The 18,505-nt window shown below is 45.0% G+C and overlaps 1 protein-coding gene and 1 pseudogene across 1 annotated transcript in view; one reads left to right on the top strand and one right to left on the bottom strand.

Annotated features, from left to right (window-relative positions):
* Sesn1 (sestrin 1) overlaps positions 1-18,505 on the top strand; it is an 89,334-nt gene that overhangs the window by 34,020 nt on the left and 36,809 nt on the right. The gene's annotated exons all lie outside the window — the stretch shown is intronic.
* Positions 1,001-1,664, bottom strand: LOC127205344 (zinc finger protein 410-like; annotated as a pseudogene).

Here is an 18,505-nt window from a genome sequence, read left to right as displayed (position 1 = left end):
GTTGTGAATCTCACATTGCTTAGGACAGACAGCCTAACCCTGCCCTGCCACCAAGGACGACCTTGAGTTCCTGATGCCCCTGCCTCTGTCTCTGCTGGGATTACAGGTGAGCATATCCGTGCGCAGTTTACAATTCTCCACCATTTCAAACCAACATCAGACAGACATAGCGTGTTCTGTTGGGGTGTTGTCTTTTTGTCAGACCTGAGAGTTGAACCACAGCCTCATACATACTAGGCAAAGGTTTTGACACTGACCCATTTTTTCAGACCAAGTAGTCTTATTTTCTTCTTATGCTTGGCATTTAATTATTACGATGTGATTTTCCCTCACTAGTAGGTAGAAAACAGGATGTAGGTTAGTGTAGACTTTCTTTTATCTCTTACATTCCTGTTTTTCCAAAAGCTTTTTAGAAATAACTAATCTATGCTAAGTTTGCTCATACACCTTTTCTGTATCAGTTCAAATGATGTAATTATTAGTATGTGATTTTTCTTCTTTATTTTGTTAGTGTGGTAGATTGCATTGATGAATTGTAGGCATTGAACCAAGCTTATATAAGTCACTAATAAGTAAATGGATATAATATTTGTTCTCTTCCAGAGTTCTGCTTGCTAATATTCTTATAAGGATCTTTATACCCATATTATTTTTCTCTTTTTTTGGACTGGTTTGTCTCGTTTGTTTTAAGGAAAACTGAAACTTCAAATCATGTGATTTTAATTTATAAAAACCCAAATAAACAACAAAACTGTCTCATACCTTTTTTTTTTTTTTTTTTAAGTCCTATATACAAATGTAAAAAATGACCAAGTAGAGCTGTGCAGAATAAGGTCCATTCAGGGGAGGGTCAGGTAATTGATCTTTATAGCCCAGGGCCTGAGTATTTTGCTCAGGTTGATAAAGGGAGAACGAATGCCACAACATAAATGCCATCACACCCTTCTTCAAAGCAACAAAGCATCTTAAAAACCCAACTTCCTCATGAGATTCTGTGGTTTTATGTTTCAAGGTGCTACTTGAAGTGATCTGGCCACACAGATGTGTGGTCACAGCCTTCAGCTGTGCACTTGAGCTTCTTTGCCACTTGAGGAAGGGGCCCAGAATCTTTGGGCTGTCCACCAGAACCAAGGTGGACATTTTCCCCACGGCTGCTGGGGTTTGCCTTCCTTGCCAGCTATGCATGAGTAGCAGCAAACTGTCACGGCCCAGTTCCTGAGCCCAGAGGAACCATGAGATACTGCCCTCTGCGCTCCCACCAGAGAGGAAGTAGTTTTCTGAATCCTCCGATTCATCCTGGACAAACACTAGGTGCTCATCGGGACCCAGGCCTGCTCCCGATGGGGTTAAGGGTAAAGAAGCGCTATCACTTGTCTGTAGAGCTTGCAACAAGGTGGGCAGTTCTGGGGTGGACAGACGCTCCGGGGCCTTCTGAGCCTTTGCCTCTGCTCAGTCTGGCCCACGTTCATCTGAAGGCTCCTCACAACAGCTGAAGAAGGCATCTCCTTGGAGGGTTAGTCACCAACTGCATTCCGAGGCCTCATCACTGGAGGGAGGGATAAGCAAGCAATGTGTTCAGTTTCCGACTCCACAGCCCTTGTTTAGGAATTCAGAACAAACTGAGCCAAGAGCTCTGCTCTGGATTCTAACTCATTTGACACCATTGACTGATCTTCCAAAATCCTGTAGCTGTTCAGGGGCCAGCCTCAACTCAGATTCAGAGTCATCAGCCCCTTCCTGTCCCTCCACAGCCTTTTAGGGAACACCATGCTTTTCCTGTCAGAGAGTCATTCCTCTTTAATAAAAATTACAGTGAACCCATCTGGATTTGAAGGGTTTCTATGAAATAATCGACTCTCTTGGGACTTTTTTTTTTTTTGGTTAATGGTTGATGTGGGCAGGTACAGCAACTGTGGGTGGTCCTGGGAGGTATATGAAATGTATATGAGCCTGAGAGCTAGCCAGTCAGCCACACTCCTCCATAGCCTCTACAGGGCTCCCTGCCTCCAGGTTCCTGCCCTGCCCTCCCTCAATGGTGAGCTGTGGTGGAGAACTGTTAGCCATGCATTCTTTCCTCCCCCAGGTTGGTTTTAGCCAGAGTGCTTTATCATAGCAAGAGACACAGACTAACCACTTCCAGTTATCTGCTTCTGAAGATGCTGATCCGGAGGCCTCATGTGAGGGAGGCACGGCCTCGGCCTGCTGCAGACTTACCTCACTGGGGCCTCACAGGAGCAGCACTTCACCGGGCGCCTCAGCTCTCAGGCGCCAGCTTATGTTGCTTCCCGGTTCTTTTTGGTCTGGGGCAGCAAGGACTCAGGGACCCAGCTGGGAGTTCTGTATACTCCATTTCTGACCCCAGCCTCAAGGGCCCTCTAAAATCCTCCAGAGAGACCTAGTGGATTCGAGTACAGTCTTCCCCCACAGACGCAGGCCACAGTCCACCCCCCAGCCCCCTCCTTCTACCAGGGGAGGTTTGGGATGAGCCCTGTTGGAGGAGCTGGGCCCGCCTACTGCCTGCTCATGGCAGATGGCTTCTATAACATGAAATGAAACCACAAACTGCCACTCTTAACAGCATTTTAGACATTTCCAAATAAAATGCCTATGTTTAAAGGCATAGTCCCCAGGGGCTGCTGTTACCTGGGTCTGGGTGGGAACTGACCCAACTTGTCTTATTTTCAGACTTTGTGGCACCGCCACGCACGCACGCTCTCTTTAGCCTGTGGGTTCTGCAGGTCCAGTTCTGTTTTGTTGCTCATAGTTAGACCCCAGGTTTCCTGTCTTCTGTGGCAGTCTTGCTACACACTGTAAATCCCATTTTCTTGGAAAGATCCAGGACTTGGTTCTACCGAGTTTTCCAGTTCGATTGTCCCTTGTCATGGTTTCCTTCATCTCGCTTCTTGGTTCACATTGCTTTTCCTTGAGGTTTACAGAGTAGAAATGTGCATTTTTCCCTTACATTTTCTTTTATTTGGCGTATGTATATGGCTCTAAGTTTCCTTCTGCTGCCGCTATGCCACACAGACGTAGCTGTGTTCTCATTTTTGTTCAGTTCATTATGTTTTTACAGTTTCTCTCAATGCTTTCTACCTTACCCACGATATTTGTAAGTACAATTCTAGTAGCCAGATGGATTCAAGTTCATTTTCCTGTTGTGTCTTATTTGTTTGGGCTTAGGTTTTGTTCTGACAGGACATAATTCCATGAATTTACTGCCTTGGTTGTTCAGGGCTGGGCCACTTCATCTCCATTATGCCCTTTGCCCTCTCCCAAGGTCCTCTGAAGCATTTCCTCTTTCTTCTTTTAGGGCCACATCAGACGGCGGCACCAAGTTATCAAAAATGACTTAGGAAACACAAGAAGAAGCGCTTTGCTTACTGTGCTCCTTTGTCGTCCCTGGTGCCCACAGCTCGCTTTTCCACTCTTCCTTTTGTTTATGAGTGTCATTCTGTTGTTCTGTTCAGGTAGGTCTGCTGGTGAGAGAGTGTGCGGGTCTTCCCTTAATCTGAAAACAACAACAACAACAACAACGACAACAATTCTTTTCTTCAGCACTTAAAAAGCTGCAGTTCCTCCTGTCCTCTGGGCGTAGGAGCTGCTGCCTTCAAGTGATAAGGTGACCTCTCTTTTCACTGCTTTAGTATTTTTTTCTTTTTTTAAATTTTTTTAGGATTTTTTTTCTGTTTCTCAAAAATGACTGATACATATGTCTTTGTGTTGGATTCATTCTGGAAGTTTAGAATCAATTTGAGACTGTCTTTACTACAGTTGAAAAGGGTTCAGCCATTATTTCAGGTGTTTTTAACGCAGGCATATTTCTCCTTCTGGAGAATGTTAGATTCTGTGGTAGTGCCATGGGTACCTGAGGTGTTGCTCATCCATTTTTGTTTTGTTGTTGTTGCTGCTGCTGCTGCTGCAGCTCTGGCTCTGTTTTCATCTTGTTGCTCAGAAGGTTCTGCTGTTTCCTCTTCGGGTGTGCTAACCCACTCCATCTGTTGTTCAGAATGTCAGTTTACATCTTCTGTGTCTCCACTGGGTCTTTATCTTTTTCCATTTCTTACAAGTCCTTGGACGTACTTCCTGATGTGCTTTCCTGGTGGATGTTTTAAAACCCTTCCAGCATCTCTGCTGTGTCCATGCTGGCAAATGAAATATATCTGTGTGCCAGGAGCCCTCCCAAATTTCCAGTGGCACTTAGCAAAAAAGCCAGAAATACTTACAGATTCATCTGTATTCAAAATTCACATAGCAATTTTCAGTTGACACTGTACCTGTTGGATATGAATGTAGGGAACTCTGGATCGTATTTAAATGTTTTGCTGTGGTTGGCTGTGTTCTGACCCCTCCCCAGCAGGAGAAGGGGCTGTTTCCTTATTTTTGCCAGAAAATGCAGAAATTCTGTGTATCAGGGTAACTCTTTGTTACTTCTAGGCAAAGGTGCAAGTGTCAGCTCTCTGCTGGGTCCCCCATGACACCTCCCTGTCTGGAAGACACGGGAGTCCTTCTTACTGTTCCCAAGACATCATAGGGTTGAAGTGGCCTCATCACTTCTGGCAGCGTCTGAAGTTTTGACTCTGCCTGGGCCTTTTTGTCACCAGCACTCAGGCAGGGAGTGGATGGGGTGCCATTGCTTCTGGGTGCTCATGGGAGGTCAGGCTTCCTGTGTAGCCTTCCCCGCTGCCAATGGTGGCAGTGAGGATGAAGTCCTAGCACCTGGCAGGGCTGGGCGCTCTGCTTACTACTTAGTAGGGGGTGGAAGTACCATTTTTCAGTGGCACTTAGCACAAAACCAGACATAGTTAAATAACCATCTGTATTCTAAATTCATATAGTTAACTGTGTTCCAAGAGGTTTGCATATATAGGCTCTTAAGTATATAAGGATATTATATGCTTGGAAAATTACTGCATTCATCAATTATAGCTGAATTTTTCAAGTTTTCATTACTTAGTGCTATCTTAGGATAATTTTAAGGAAGTTAATATTTAAAAAAACTATGATATTATTTAATCCCAGGATTTTGATTAAAGTAATCAATTTTGCACTAATCTGTAGATTCTGCACACTAGCACAGCATTTGAAATCATTCACATATTGATGATGGACCCTATTATTCCCACAACCTCAGCAATTTCAATATTGTTCTGGAAACTTTTGCCCTTCATCACTTCAGAATCCTTCCTTGGGTTTAATAGTTACTGTTCATAGCACAAGTCTTCATGTAAGTGGGTGTGGCGGGTACTGACGTTTTGGAGAAGAGAAATAGTCAAGAGCTGTGTGCCTCCAGTTGACAGTGGTCTGTGCCCTGCAAACTGAGCCTATGCCTGTAGCAGCTTATATCAGCTCACACCTACATGGCTAAGGATGCATCTGTTTTCAAGATGTTAAAATAAAATTGAGGACACGGTACCAATGACTCCTGCTTTAATGTAGTTGCTGTAGCAGAGGACCTACTGCCACTGGCTAGAGTTGTTGGAGAATCTGTGAATGTTTGCCTAAAAAGCAACAGTGATAAACTAAAATGATAAATTCATAACCATTTCCTTGCATTTAATAACTAAGTTAACAGAGAAATCAAAAGTCCAAACATTACACACAGGCTTTCCATCATTTCTCTATCCAATTTGTCCCCAACCTTTTATTCATTAACATATATATATTGAGAGAGACAGAGACAGAGAGATAACAAGCTAAATTCTTGTGTGGGTGGTGGTAGTGGTGGTTTTTCTTTTTTTCTTTGTTTTGGTTTTTCCAGACAGGGTTTCTCTGTGTAGCCTTGGCTGTCCTGGACTCACTTTGTAGACCAGGCTGGCCTCGAACTCACAGCGATCCGCCAGCCTCTGCCTCCCGAGTGCTGGGATTACAGGCGTGCGCCACCACGCCCGGCTCCTCATTGCACTTCTTAATACAGGTTTCTAAACAAAGCCAATGACTGCAGCTAAGTGCTGAAACAAAGTCGTCTGTCCCGGTGAGAGCTGACTAAGAAGCAGTGTGTCCATCCCCCGTGGAGTACGCAGTTTTCAGGTTAACTGTGTATACGTGTTGGTCTTAGGTGTTTACCTCTCATTTCAACTCATTGTGTGGCTCAGTGGTTGTCTTAATCCATTTCGAGTTGCTGTAACAAACTACCTGAGACTGGATTACTACTGGGAGGAGGGTTATTGAAGGTCAGGTGTGTATCTTGGGTACTCCCCCAGCATCACGAAACAAATGCATTTATTTAGCTGCTGTTCTGGTGACTAGAATCTAAACAGAATGGAGGCAGAGTCCCGGCTGAGGAGGAGTGGATGGAGACCAGCGATGCAGACGCTGCCAAGGCATGGGGTAGTCTCTCTCTAATAACTGTCTCCCTTGTTCACACAGGGCACAGTCTCCCAGCAGTCGACCTTTGGAAGCTGAGCCACACCCAGACCATAACACTGTGTTTCTCTTTACAAGGCATTTGGTTTTTTTTAACAGGAGATACAAAATTAATGTGCTTATGAACTGTAGGCTTTCTTGAATCTCACCTAAGTATGTAATGGAAAGAGAACTACATACTATTTTATCCTTGACTCCTGAGGAGGGATTTGCAGGGGGGGGGCGCGCGCACATGCACGCACACACACACACACACACACACACAGATTTTCATGTTTTTTTAAAAATTTTATTTATTTTACATCCTGACTGCAGTTTCCCCTCCCTCCCCCCCTACTCCCATGCTCTCCTCCCTTTCTTTTCAGAAGAGGGCCAGCCTCAGTGCACGTCAACCAGCCACGGCACATCAAGTTTCAGTAAGCCTAGACACTTCCTCTTCCATTAAGGCTAGACAAGGCAGCCCCGAAGGGGGGAAGGGCCCTAAAAGGAAGCAGCAGAATCAGAGACAGCCCCCGCTCCCACTATTAGGAGTCCCGTGAGAAGACCAAGCTACACAGCTGTCCCATGTGTGGAGTGTCTAGGTCAGCGCTGTGCAGGGCCCCACTTGACGATTCAGTCTCTGTGAGCCCCTGTGAGCTCAGGTTGGTTGACTACGCTTTGCTTTTAGTGTCCTTTACCCCTCTGCTTCCCGCAGTCCTTCCTTCCCCTCTTCCTTGGGATTCCCCAGGCTCCACCTGATGTTTGGCTGTGGGTGTCTGCATCTGTTTCCCTCAGTTGTTGGGTGAAGCCTCTCTGATGACAATTGGCTAGACGCCAGCCTATGAGTATAGCAGAGTATCGTTAGGAATTAGTCCATTGACTTTTTTTATTTTTTGCCATTCATGTTTGGTTCTATCGTGGGTCTCTGGGCTATCCTGGCCCTCTCAGCAGTGTCAGGGGTGGGCTCCCTTTGATGGCATTGTCTCAAGCTGGACCAGACATTGGTTGACCACTCCCACAATTTCTGCACCACCCCTACCCAGCACATGTCTTACCTTTTTAAATAGCAATTCAGAATTCATATTTTTTAAAAGCTGTTCTTTAGCTAGCCAATTCTGACATCAGCCCTGATTTTGTGCATAGTTGTCCAAATCTGTAAAATAAAAAACTACAATAAATATATTGACATTACATTTATGCACTTAACCTGTTTATTAATTTTTCATTTAAAGAATGAGTCTGTACTTAGATACTCCAAACTCCTAGTTTCAGTCAGTTTATTTAATAAATATTTAAGCTCTGAAACTCTGATTATTTGCATCAGATATGAACTGGAATGTGATTGCATTGGTTCATCCAAAGGGATTTTTAACCTCATGGAGTCCTTCAAAGATGTGAGTGAAGGTTGCCTTAACTGTGGCTCTGCACAGATGCTAATTGCTGGAGGTTTTCGGCATCTATGACCTAGTGATTTTTCTAGGCATACTTCGTTGTGTGTGCCATAAATCCCATTTGAAAGGCTGGGAGTGGGGATTTTTTATTTTATTATTATTTATTTTATTTTATTTTTTAGAGCCTGGCTAGACAACATCTGAACTAAAATTTTGGCTAAGAAGGAACTTTTTAAATGGGAAAACATAAAGCAAGTGTCACAGTCCTGAGTCGCATGGCTCACAAATGAAGTAAACTGTTTTTCTGGACTTATGGCCCATAGGGAGAGAAAGATTGTGATCAGTGTTTAGAGCTTAGACTGTGAGAGTGGCTAGCCCCCATGGCTCATGGAGTTGAATGCTGGGTCACTAAGGAGTGGCACTGTTTGAAAGCACTAGGAGGGGTGGCCTTGTTGGAAGGAATGTGTCACTGGGTGTGAACCTTAGAGTTTCAAATGCCCAAGCCAAGGCCAGAGTCTCTCTCTGCTGTGGGTCAAGATGCAGAGCTCTCAGCTCCTTTTCCAGCACCATGCCTGCCTGCATGCACACTGCCATGCTCCCACCATGACCAGAATGACTGAGCCCCTGCAACTGTGAGCAAGCCCTCAATCAAATGCCTTCTTTTATAAGAGTTGCCTTGGTCATGGTGTATCTTCACAGCAATAGAACCCGGGCTAAGACAGAATATTTTCTGCCCATCTTGTATCGTATGGGCAGTTGGAGTCATGGAGAATGTTATGGGCAGGGGGCCTGTGGCAAGAGGCAAAGAGTCAGTCAGTTTGTTGACTCAGGTGCTGAACCAAGGTCAAAGAAAGCCTCTGCATCCGCAGGTCAACAAGGACGGGAAGTGTGTCTTTTTTTCTGGATTTACAGTTGTCTTACTTCATCATAATTATCTTAAGAGCATTTTTATTAAGTTAGAGAACTATAAGTAAGCAAACAATTATGACAGAACAGCTGAGCGAAATACTCAACCGGAGCAACAGCAGCCGCCGCTCAGCTGAGCTGTGGCAGCGCCTCCCCCAGTGTTCAGCAGAGCTGCAGGAAAGTTCACAGGGGCTGCTTGAGAAGAGCCAAAACCGCAACTCCAGAGGAAAATGCAGCTGACACAGTGCTAAGAACACTTATCGCAGCCACATGGGTTCTATGGAATTTACTGCATTCACTTTCCCTCAAACAGAAGGTAACAAAACCAAACCCCTGTGCCAGCAGCATCCTGTGGAGCCACATGTCTGAGGCAGTATCGTCTTGATCCCAGACAAGGAAAAACACCCAGGCTTTTCACATCTCACAAAGCCTACAGCCTGAAGTTACAGTGCACGCATGTCACTTCTCCCTCTGAACTGATTCTCTCACTGGCAAAATGTAAAACCACCCCAAAGCAACAGAAAATGATTTTAGTTGCCTGAAGTTGCTGGTAGCAAAACCCTGATGTTTAGAGTCTGTTTTAGCAGTTTCTTTCCTTTCTGTTAGTGTAGGTGCAGGTAGGAAGGGTGTGGTGTCTGCTTAGGGGCACACACACAGGGGCCAGAGGAGGACATCAGTGCCCTGCTCCATCACTTCCATCTGTCCCTCAGTCTGGAATCTCAAATTGTCCTGGAGCTAGGCCAGCAAGCCCCAGCAATCCTGTCTCCTAATCCCCCAGCACTGGGTAGGAGTCTACCCCTGGATTTTCTCTGTGGGTACTGAGGACTTGAACTCAGGCCGTCAGGCTTGTGCATCAAGCAGTCTCAGCAGTCTAGCAGCTTCTATGAAGAAAAAAAAAAAGTAGCTTGTGTATGCAGAATCTATTTTGATCATATCTTACCCCTTACCTCTCCCCTTCACTCCCTCCTGTAGTTCCAGTATGCCTCTTTTTCCTCCCGTTCTGCAGAACCCTCCAGTGATGGGGGGAGTAGACATCTTGTGTAAGGCCTGAAGTGGGGAGGAATGGTGGGCAGTCTTCGGGAGCTTTTGAAGGGTCTTGACTGTAGCAGTGCCAAGGAGGCTCTGACATCGAGAATGGCGACTGATCTGCTCGAGAGCAGGGCTCTCAGCCTGTGTGCTGTGACCTCTTTAGGGATCAGACAGCCCTTTCATAGGAATCACGTCTCACATATTTACATTATGAGTCATAATAGTAGCAAAATTACGGTTATGAAGTAGCAACGAAAATAACTTTATGGTTTGAGGTCACCACAACATGAGGAGCTGCATTAAAGGGTCGCAGCATTAGGAAGGGTGAGAGCCACCGGCCTAGAGGTTCTGGGTTTGTTTTTCTTTTCTTTTCTTTTCTTTTTCTGTCCTTTGTTCTGGAGTCACATGCCTTTGTCCCCAGAGGTCCCCTCCATACCTTACTGAGTACTGGCAGAAATCCACAACTGGTCACAATGCAGAGAACAGCTAACCAGCCATGGCTAGTTGACATGCCAAAGTGGATGACATCCCATGTGGCGCCACCCCCAGATGAAGAGCTACAGGCAATTCAGGGCTGCAGGGAGAGGGGTAGTTAGTCTTGCTCAAGGATGAGACCCCTAAGTGGTTATCCAGTGACAAATAGCCCACAAAACATGCATACCACAGCGTTGTCCATGTCTTGTTTAAGCAGCCATGCTGTTAAGGTTGGTTGGGTGTAGCTTCCTGTAATATCTAGCAGATGCGGTCTTGCTGCTCTGGCTCTTCCAATCTTTCTGCCTCTTTTTCCTCAGTGCTCCCTGAGCCTTAGGGGTGGGGGCTGTATTGTATGTAAACATATACCCACTGGGGCTAGGCACCTCCTGGTTAGCTGTTCTCTGCTGCATTGTGACCAGTTGTAGCTTTCTGTCCTGATCTCCATCTGTTGTAAAAAGAAGGGGTGAGTGCTACACTTAACTGTGGGTATAAGGATAAGTATTTAGAATGTGGTTAGCAATTTTACTGGTTTGGCAAAGTAGCAATAGTGTCTTCTCCTCCAAGACCCACGACCTCACAAGCTACCTATGGTGGACTAAGTTTACAGCACCAGGCGTTATTGCCATCCTGTTGAGAATGCCTAACATCCCATTAGATAGTTGTTGCTCACCACGGTGACATAAGAACCACTATTGCACCTCTAGGGGTATCTTGCTATGCTGCGCATTGTTGTGGCCCACAGCCATCACAAATGTAGGAATATTGGTTACTGCCCTCTCTTGGCAGCGTGTGTGTTGTCTTCTGGTACTACGAAAACTAGTCCTCAGGGAGGAAGCTTTTGGGTCAGATCCAGCTCTATTTCTCCAAGTTCTGCGAAAAAGTACATAGTATCATTTGCAATAGGGACTTACCTTCAACCTCTTAGAGGCAACTAAAGGCAACAGCAAAAGTCTATACTGTTTTGGGAGTCTCTTGGAGTCCCTTCACCAACAATATAAAGGATTCCTTTTTTGTTTTTTCCTTTTTTAATTATTAATTTATTCATATTATATCTCAATTGTTATCCCATCCCTTGTATCCTCCCATTCCTCCCTCCCTCCTATTTTCCCTTACTCTCCTCCCTCTATGACTGTGACTGAGGAGGATCACCTCACCCTGTATATGCTCCTAGGGTATCCAGTCTCTTCTTGGTAGCCTGCTATCCTTCCCCTGAGTGCCACCAGACCTCCCCATCAAGGGGACATGGTCAAATATGGGGCACCAGGGTTTGTGTGAAAGTCAGTCCCCACTCTTCACTCATCTGTGGAAAATGTCCTGACCATTGGCTAGATCTGGGTAGGGAGTCGATGTTTACTGTACATATTATCCTTGGTTGGTGCCATAGTTTGAGTAGAACCCCTGGGCCCAGATCTGCCCTATAAAGGATTTCTTATACCTTCATCATTTAATTATTCCTTATACTTGAATACTTAACAGAAACATGCTGAATAGTGAAGGAAAAATTCTGGTTTTGAGGTAGTTCATGTTTAGAGTTGAACATCTAAGACTGTATTAATCAGGGTTCTCTAGAGTCACAGAACTTAAGAAATGAACATATATTTTTATATGTGTGAATGAATACATATATATTCCATAGATATGGAATGTATTGGGATGATTTGCAGGCTACAGTTCAACTAATCCAACAATGGCTGCCAATCTGAGACTCTCATAGCTGCTCAGTCCCCTAAGACTGGGTATCTCAGCTGGTCTTTAGCGTGTGCTGGAATCCCAAAGAAGTAAACTCCAACTGGGTGAAAGAATGGGTGTGCTAGCAAGCTGAGAGCAAGCAGGCAAAGAGCAAAACCTTCCTTATTCCATGTCCGTGTATAGGCTTCCAGCTGAAGGTATGGCCAGATTAAAGGTGTGTCTTCTTCCTACCTCAAAGATCTGGACCAGAAGTGGACTCATCCACTTCAAAGCAAGCAGAAAGCGTCTCTCAGGTGTGCCCGCCATTTCTGGATTGTAGTTCACTCCAGATACAGTCAGGGTGATGATGAAGCATGGCTGTCACAAGCGTAGTGTGCGCAGCGGAGCCAGGCAGCGGAGTGCATGCTTGGAAACTCGCAATTGGGAAACAGAGATGTGGGCTGTGGGGAGCTGTAAGTCAGAGTGCAGCCTGGACTACACAGAGAGACGAACCAAATGAGAAAAAGAGCAAAGTGGATCTGGGGCGGGTGAGTGGAAAAGCTGGATTAGGAGTGCTCTAACAATGATACCTCGCCGAGGGGGGCTTGCTTGCCCCCTTTCTTTCCCTAATGCTGGAAATGAGCCACACTGGAGGATGGAGCCAAGCAGGAGCGTGCAAGTCTGCAGTAGGAGTGAGAAGAAAGAGACAAAACAGAAACAAACAAACTAGTGTCTTAGTGTTGTGAAGAGACACCATGGCCAAGGCAGTGCTTAGAAACATTTCATTTGGGGGGCTTGCTTACAGTTTCAAAGGGTTAGTGGGGAGCATGGCTGCAGGCAGGCAGGCATGGTGCTGGAGCCGTAAGTGGAAGCTCTTCATCCTGCCCCTCAGGCAGAGAGACAGGGACAGCCTGAGCCTGGCAGGGGCTTTTCTAACCTCAAAGCCCGCTTCAGGGACATACCTCCTCCAAAGGGGAATGTCACTCAATGGTAAAATGCTTGCCTAGGTTGCTTACACAATTTGATCCCCAGCATTCCTGCTCCCCAAAACATAGTGAATTTGAAGTTTTATATGTATTATCTAGGTTATTAGACTGCCAGTCAGAACCCCAATTTAAGAGTTTCTCTGTCTTTCGCTCTGTGTGTGTGTGTGTGTGTATGCATATGTGCATGCAGATGCACTTACTCTTCTGTGCCCTTCTGAAAGTCAGAGCTAGACAACAGCTGTCGCTTCTCTACCACTGTTTACCCTCTGTTCTGAGACAGGATCTCTTAACTGAGCCTGAAGCTTCCCAGTTTGCCAGACTGCCTGAATCCTCCTGTCTCCAGCCTTCCACAGGGAGGTCACAGGCCAGCACCCCCACAGGGAACAGTTCCTGACCACCAGTGAGTCACTGTATGGTTTATATGTCCTGTGGTTCCCATTCTATTGTCATTTCCATTGTGTGGTGAAGACATTTGAGATAGGGGCGATTGTATTTATCCTTGGAACCTGGGCTGGTAGGTTCTAATACGAACATGCTGAGCCAGTCGCGTTTGGAAATGATTAACGGCAGAGTCCATCTGTGCCCCGCATTTTATTGCTATATGGACACACAGCTGGAATATGAGCGGCAATATTAAATGAATGCTTGTTCTTAATCTATCATAAGTTATTTTTTTCTCCTGTAGATAGCAACCTGACAGTGTGAAGGTGCCAAGATACTGGCTCTGTCAGTTGGTAACTTGCTTGTCTTCAGCAGATTATCACACTGTGTTCTTAGGACCACTCTGTGGAGATCAGCACCTCAGTTTTACAGATGACAAACATCTAAGAACAGTGAGGTAAATCAGGGTCCTGAGGCCAGAACCAGATTTCATGTAAAGTTCTGATACCCTTGCTTCATTGTGCTGCCCTAAGCTCTGAAGACAACTTCCTGTCATGGCCACACAGCCGGATTTTTCTGCAAGTGATTCGTTACAATGAAAATAACCTTACTTATGAACATCTATGTCAAAGCTGCCTCGAGAGATGCCACCTTTGTTTGTATTTGATTTAGCTTTAGTGTATAAAGAAGCAAAACATTTTGGAGAAATAAATTTTCTTCTGATTGGTAATTAATTTTAAAATATTTATTTTTTATTAATTATTATTTTGTATGAACTGCACATGTGCAGGCCTTTTGTAGAGATTGAGGCAATCCTGCAGTCTGTTTACCTTTGATGTTTTAACTTGCTTGCATGTTTGTCATATGTCTTCCCACCTGTCCATATAACCGTGGGGAAAGTTAGCCCCTAACCCTGTGTTCTCATCGCACACAAATGGTGTGCTGAGGGAGCCAGTGTTGGAGAGACAGGGTACTTCTCGCCCTCTTTCAAGGAGCTAAGAAGGCTGGCAAGAAGTCTGGCTACAAAAACAATCGCAGTGTTGACTGAGATTTTTAGACTGTTATCAAGTGAGTGATTTAGACTCTAAAGCTGTATTTAAAGTGATTGCATTTAGTTTACTTTAAACAGACTCCCAGTGTGTACTTTTCTTTTGTTCTGTTTTTGAGACAGGGTCTCAGTTTGTAGCTCTGGCTTGTCTAAAATTCACTATGTAAATAAAGATGGTTTTGAGCTCACAGAGATTTGCCTGCCTCTGCCTCCCAAGTACTAGGATCACTGCCACACCACACCAGGCCAGATGTACACTTTTAAGGTACACACGTGTACACACACACACACACACACACACACGTATATCAATCATTGTGTGACTCCAGTACTTTTTCATTTGGTTTTGTGTTCTCAGGTTTGGCTGTACGTGTAATTCCAGCATTTGGAGAGGCAGGGATGGAATGTGGGCAAGCCGCCAGCTGCACTAGGCAAACTGGCAGCTCCAAGTTCAGAAAGAGACCCGACCTCGACAAACACAGTGGAGCATGGTAAAGACCAGTGTGAACTTTAGCCTGTTGAACACAGACATGTACCCACACATGCATGTATAACATACGTGCACATACATACTCAAAAAAGAAAAATAAATAAATAGAATGTTAAAGGTTCTTTATCCTTACATGATATTTCCATTATCTCTGTGGCCCAGTCTGTCTTTTTTGCCAGGTCTATAACTTCATCTACCCTGGAAGTTAGAAAAAGTGTGTGTGCATCATGTATGATAAGCCTTTGAAGGGAGTATAAGGAAGCCTGTTTGTCTGTCTTTGCTCAGGTTGCTATAACCAAGTACTTAGACTTATTTTTTTCCAGTTGAATTCTTTTTTAAAAAATTTTTTTATTAATTTATTCATATTACATCTCAATAGCTATCCCATCCCTTGTATCCTCCCATTCCTCCCTCCCTCCTGCTTTCTCCCTACTCCCCTCCCCTATGACTGTGACTGAGGGGGACCCTCCTCCCCCTGTATATGCTCATAGGCTATCAAGTCTCTGAGTGAGGTTTAAGCATCCTCCCTTGGAGCCTCCTTGATGCTTATCTTCTTTGGGGCTGTGCATTGTAATATGTTTACCCTGTAGTATATGGCTAATATCCACTTATAAGTGAGTATATACCATGTGTGTCTTTCTGGGTCTAGGTTACCTTACTCACTAGCCTTGACTGTCCTGGACTCGCTTTGTAGACCAGGCTGGCCTCAAACTCACAGCAATCCACCTGCCTCTGCCTCCCAGGTGCTGGGATTAAAGGTGTGCGCCACCACCGCCTGGCAGGATGATCTTTTCTAGTTCTATCTATTTTCCCGCAAATTTTATTTCTTTGTTTTTAATAGCTGAGCAGTATTCCATTGTGTAAATGTAGACTAGTTATTGCAAAAAGAAAAAAGCAGAAGTTCTTTCAGAGCTCTGGAGACTGAAAGTCCAGTCAGGGTGACAGTGCAACTGGGGTCCAGCCAAGCCTTCTCAGCTTCAGTTCTGCTAGCCGCTAGCTGCATACTGCTCGTGTGGCCAGAAGAAAGAGCTGGGTCCTCTTTCTTCTGAGAACACTATCCTCAGACCTGATGATCTCCCAAAGGCCCCATTCCTAAACCACCCAACTAGGAGTTACTGTTTCTGTATACTAGGGAAGGGCACTGCACAGACTTGCACTTAGTAACTGCTTAGTATGGCTAGATCTAGTTGGGCTAGCCATGCGGCTCAGTAGGTGTGAGTCCCTGGGTTGGATCTGTTGCCTACTTCTCCCCTACCCCTTAAAAAAAAACCCTATGGGAGCATGAGCAGAAAATTGGATTCCTGCTGGCTGCTCACAAGATAGGAAGAGGTCGGGTTGTTTTCCTTTTTAGAGGAAAGGCTGGAATTAGTTCAGATTCTTGGCGCTGCTTGGGAGGCCGTGCTGTGTGGTGTGGTTTGTGGAAAGTATTATCTTGCTGGCTTGAGAGAGACCTGGGTTTCTGGGGTTGAGTCCTTGAGCAAATTATGGCTGTCCTTAATGATTCTGTTGATTTCTATTTTATGTGAGTGTTTTGCCTGCATGTTTGTATGAGGATCACATGTATACAGTGCCTGTACAAGCCAAAAAAGTGGGATTTGCTGGAACAGGAGTTACAGATGGCTGCGAGCTGCTATGTGGCAGCTGGTCTAAAATGTCAGATTGATGCATGAAGTGCTTTAAGCGTTCTTCCTAAGTTACTTCCTCAAGAAGCACAGTATCATCCAGGGCTCTGGTGCTAACTGCCTCCCGTTTGCAAGGTTCCCGTTCAGACTCATCTTGGCGTCAAGAAGGAAAACATGTTTATGTTCCCTTTGCCTGCGTTACACATGCACCGAAAACTGCTGTCAACTAATCTTGCTTCAAAGTGACACTTTTTAAATGACCCAACACTAGTCAATATAGAACAGTGTTAGTATTTTCTTATCCCCAGCCTCCATATCTGTGTAGTTTAGTCCCTGGAAGAAAGGCTTTTCCTGCATGGATGTAGTGGAGAGCCAGAGTGTGAAATTTACGTGCAAATATGCCTTAAGTCTCTAGGTTCACCTTTGGTCCTCAGACGTGACAGTTAGAGCTGCGGGCCTTCCTCCCCGCTTCCCCATGCTGTGGATTCGCTTTGTGTGTCTGTCAGGTCCTAAGGACAATGACAACAGCATTAGGATGAGCTGTGAAACCCTGCAGAGGTGAGGTTCTGTGGGAGAGACCTTTCGGGGTGTGCATGGGAACTAGATAGGGTTACTCTCCCACGAATTTGTTGTAAGAAGAGCAAGCCTGGCTCCACCCAGCTCTGTGAGCTAGGTCACCCTTTTCTTCATATGTAACCTATCAGGTGTTTCATCATAATGATGAAAAGTTGAATATTGACATTTCCCCACTGACAACCAAGTATAATAGACATGCTTAAGAGCCATAGATTGGGGCTGTAGTGTAGTGCTTGTTCTGAATGCCCTATTTGCCCTCTACCCACAATCCCATTCTTTGGAAACACTTTAGCAATTCTATTTCAAGCAGAATAAAGTTTATTTAATCTATGAAGAGCAAAAACTACCTCAAAGCAAACCTTCTCTTTCCTGTTGTTGTTGTTTTGTGGTGGTTCTGAGGATTGAACTTGGGGTCTTGAACATGCTAGGCAAGTGCTCTCCCACTGAGCTGTATCCCCAGCCCTGAAAGAAAGATTTATTACAGTAACTGGGCATGCTGGCACCTGCCTTTAAGCACTCAGGAGAAGTTCTGAGGCCAGCCTGGTCTATTCAGAGTTCCAAGGCAGCCAGGGCTGAGAAGTTCTGAGGCCGGCCTGGTCTATTCAGAGTTCCAAGGCAGCCAGGCTATCGAGTGAAATTTTGTCAATAAAGCAAGCATGAAACATTAAAGAAAAATTAATCAGCTGGACCACACCAAAATTAGAAGTTATAATCTTCAAAATGAAAGGATAAGCCATAGATTGAAAGAAAATACTTAACTATTTGCAATATATAGATCAAGCAAAGTTCTTGGCATTTGGAAGACATAAAGAACACGTATGGACAGATATGGCAAATGCATGTAATCCCACATTTGGAGGCTGAGATATGAGGATCATCGTTCAAGGCCAGCCTGAGATACATAGCAAGTTTGGAACTACCCTGGCCTACATAGCAAGATCCGGTCTTTAAAATAAAACAAAATGAAAGACTCAATTACAAGAAACAGATAACCAACCAAATGTAAAATAAAATGCAAAAATAAAAATAAACAACAAAAACCTATCATGAAGAGGCTTGGCACATAGGTAAGTGCTAGAATGCTCGCCCAAGCAGCAGAGGCCCTGCCTGCTTCAGGTCTTGTCACCATAGGAGGGCAGTGGAAGGCCAAGGCAGGTGGATCTCAGGAGTTCTAGGCCACCTACCCTGGCCTACACAGTGAACTGCAGGCCAGCCAAGGCTACTTAGTGAGAGCCTGTCTCAAAAAGCAAGCTAAAGCATTGAAGACTATAAAGGAGCCCAAGTCCTGGGGAAGCCCCTGTGTCGGAGCACGTGAAACGTCTTGTATGATCCAGCCAGTCTCAAAGCCAAGAATGAGGAAAAGACACGTGTACAGAGAGCTGGCCAGAGTCACTAAGGAATGTAAGATTTCTAGACAGTGCCTCTTACCTGTGGAGAGGAAGCCTTGGATCTAAAGACTCTCATCTCTGCTTACTGCTCCTTAGGCTTTTCCCGTTTTCTTCTGGGATCACTTTGCTTCTCCTTGAATTGAGACTGTTTGCATGAGGATTTGCTGGTGGTAGACTTTTTAATCCCATAAAATGTGTCTCTCC

Source organism: Acomys russatus, chromosome 21, assembly GCF_903995435.1.
Source record: "Acomys russatus chromosome 21, mAcoRus1.1, whole genome shotgun sequence".
NCBI lineage: Eukaryota > Metazoa > Chordata > Mammalia > Rodentia > Muridae > Acomys > Acomys russatus.
The sequence above is the reverse complement of the archived record's forward strand: the minus strand, read 5'-3'. Positions and strand labels throughout refer to the sequence as shown.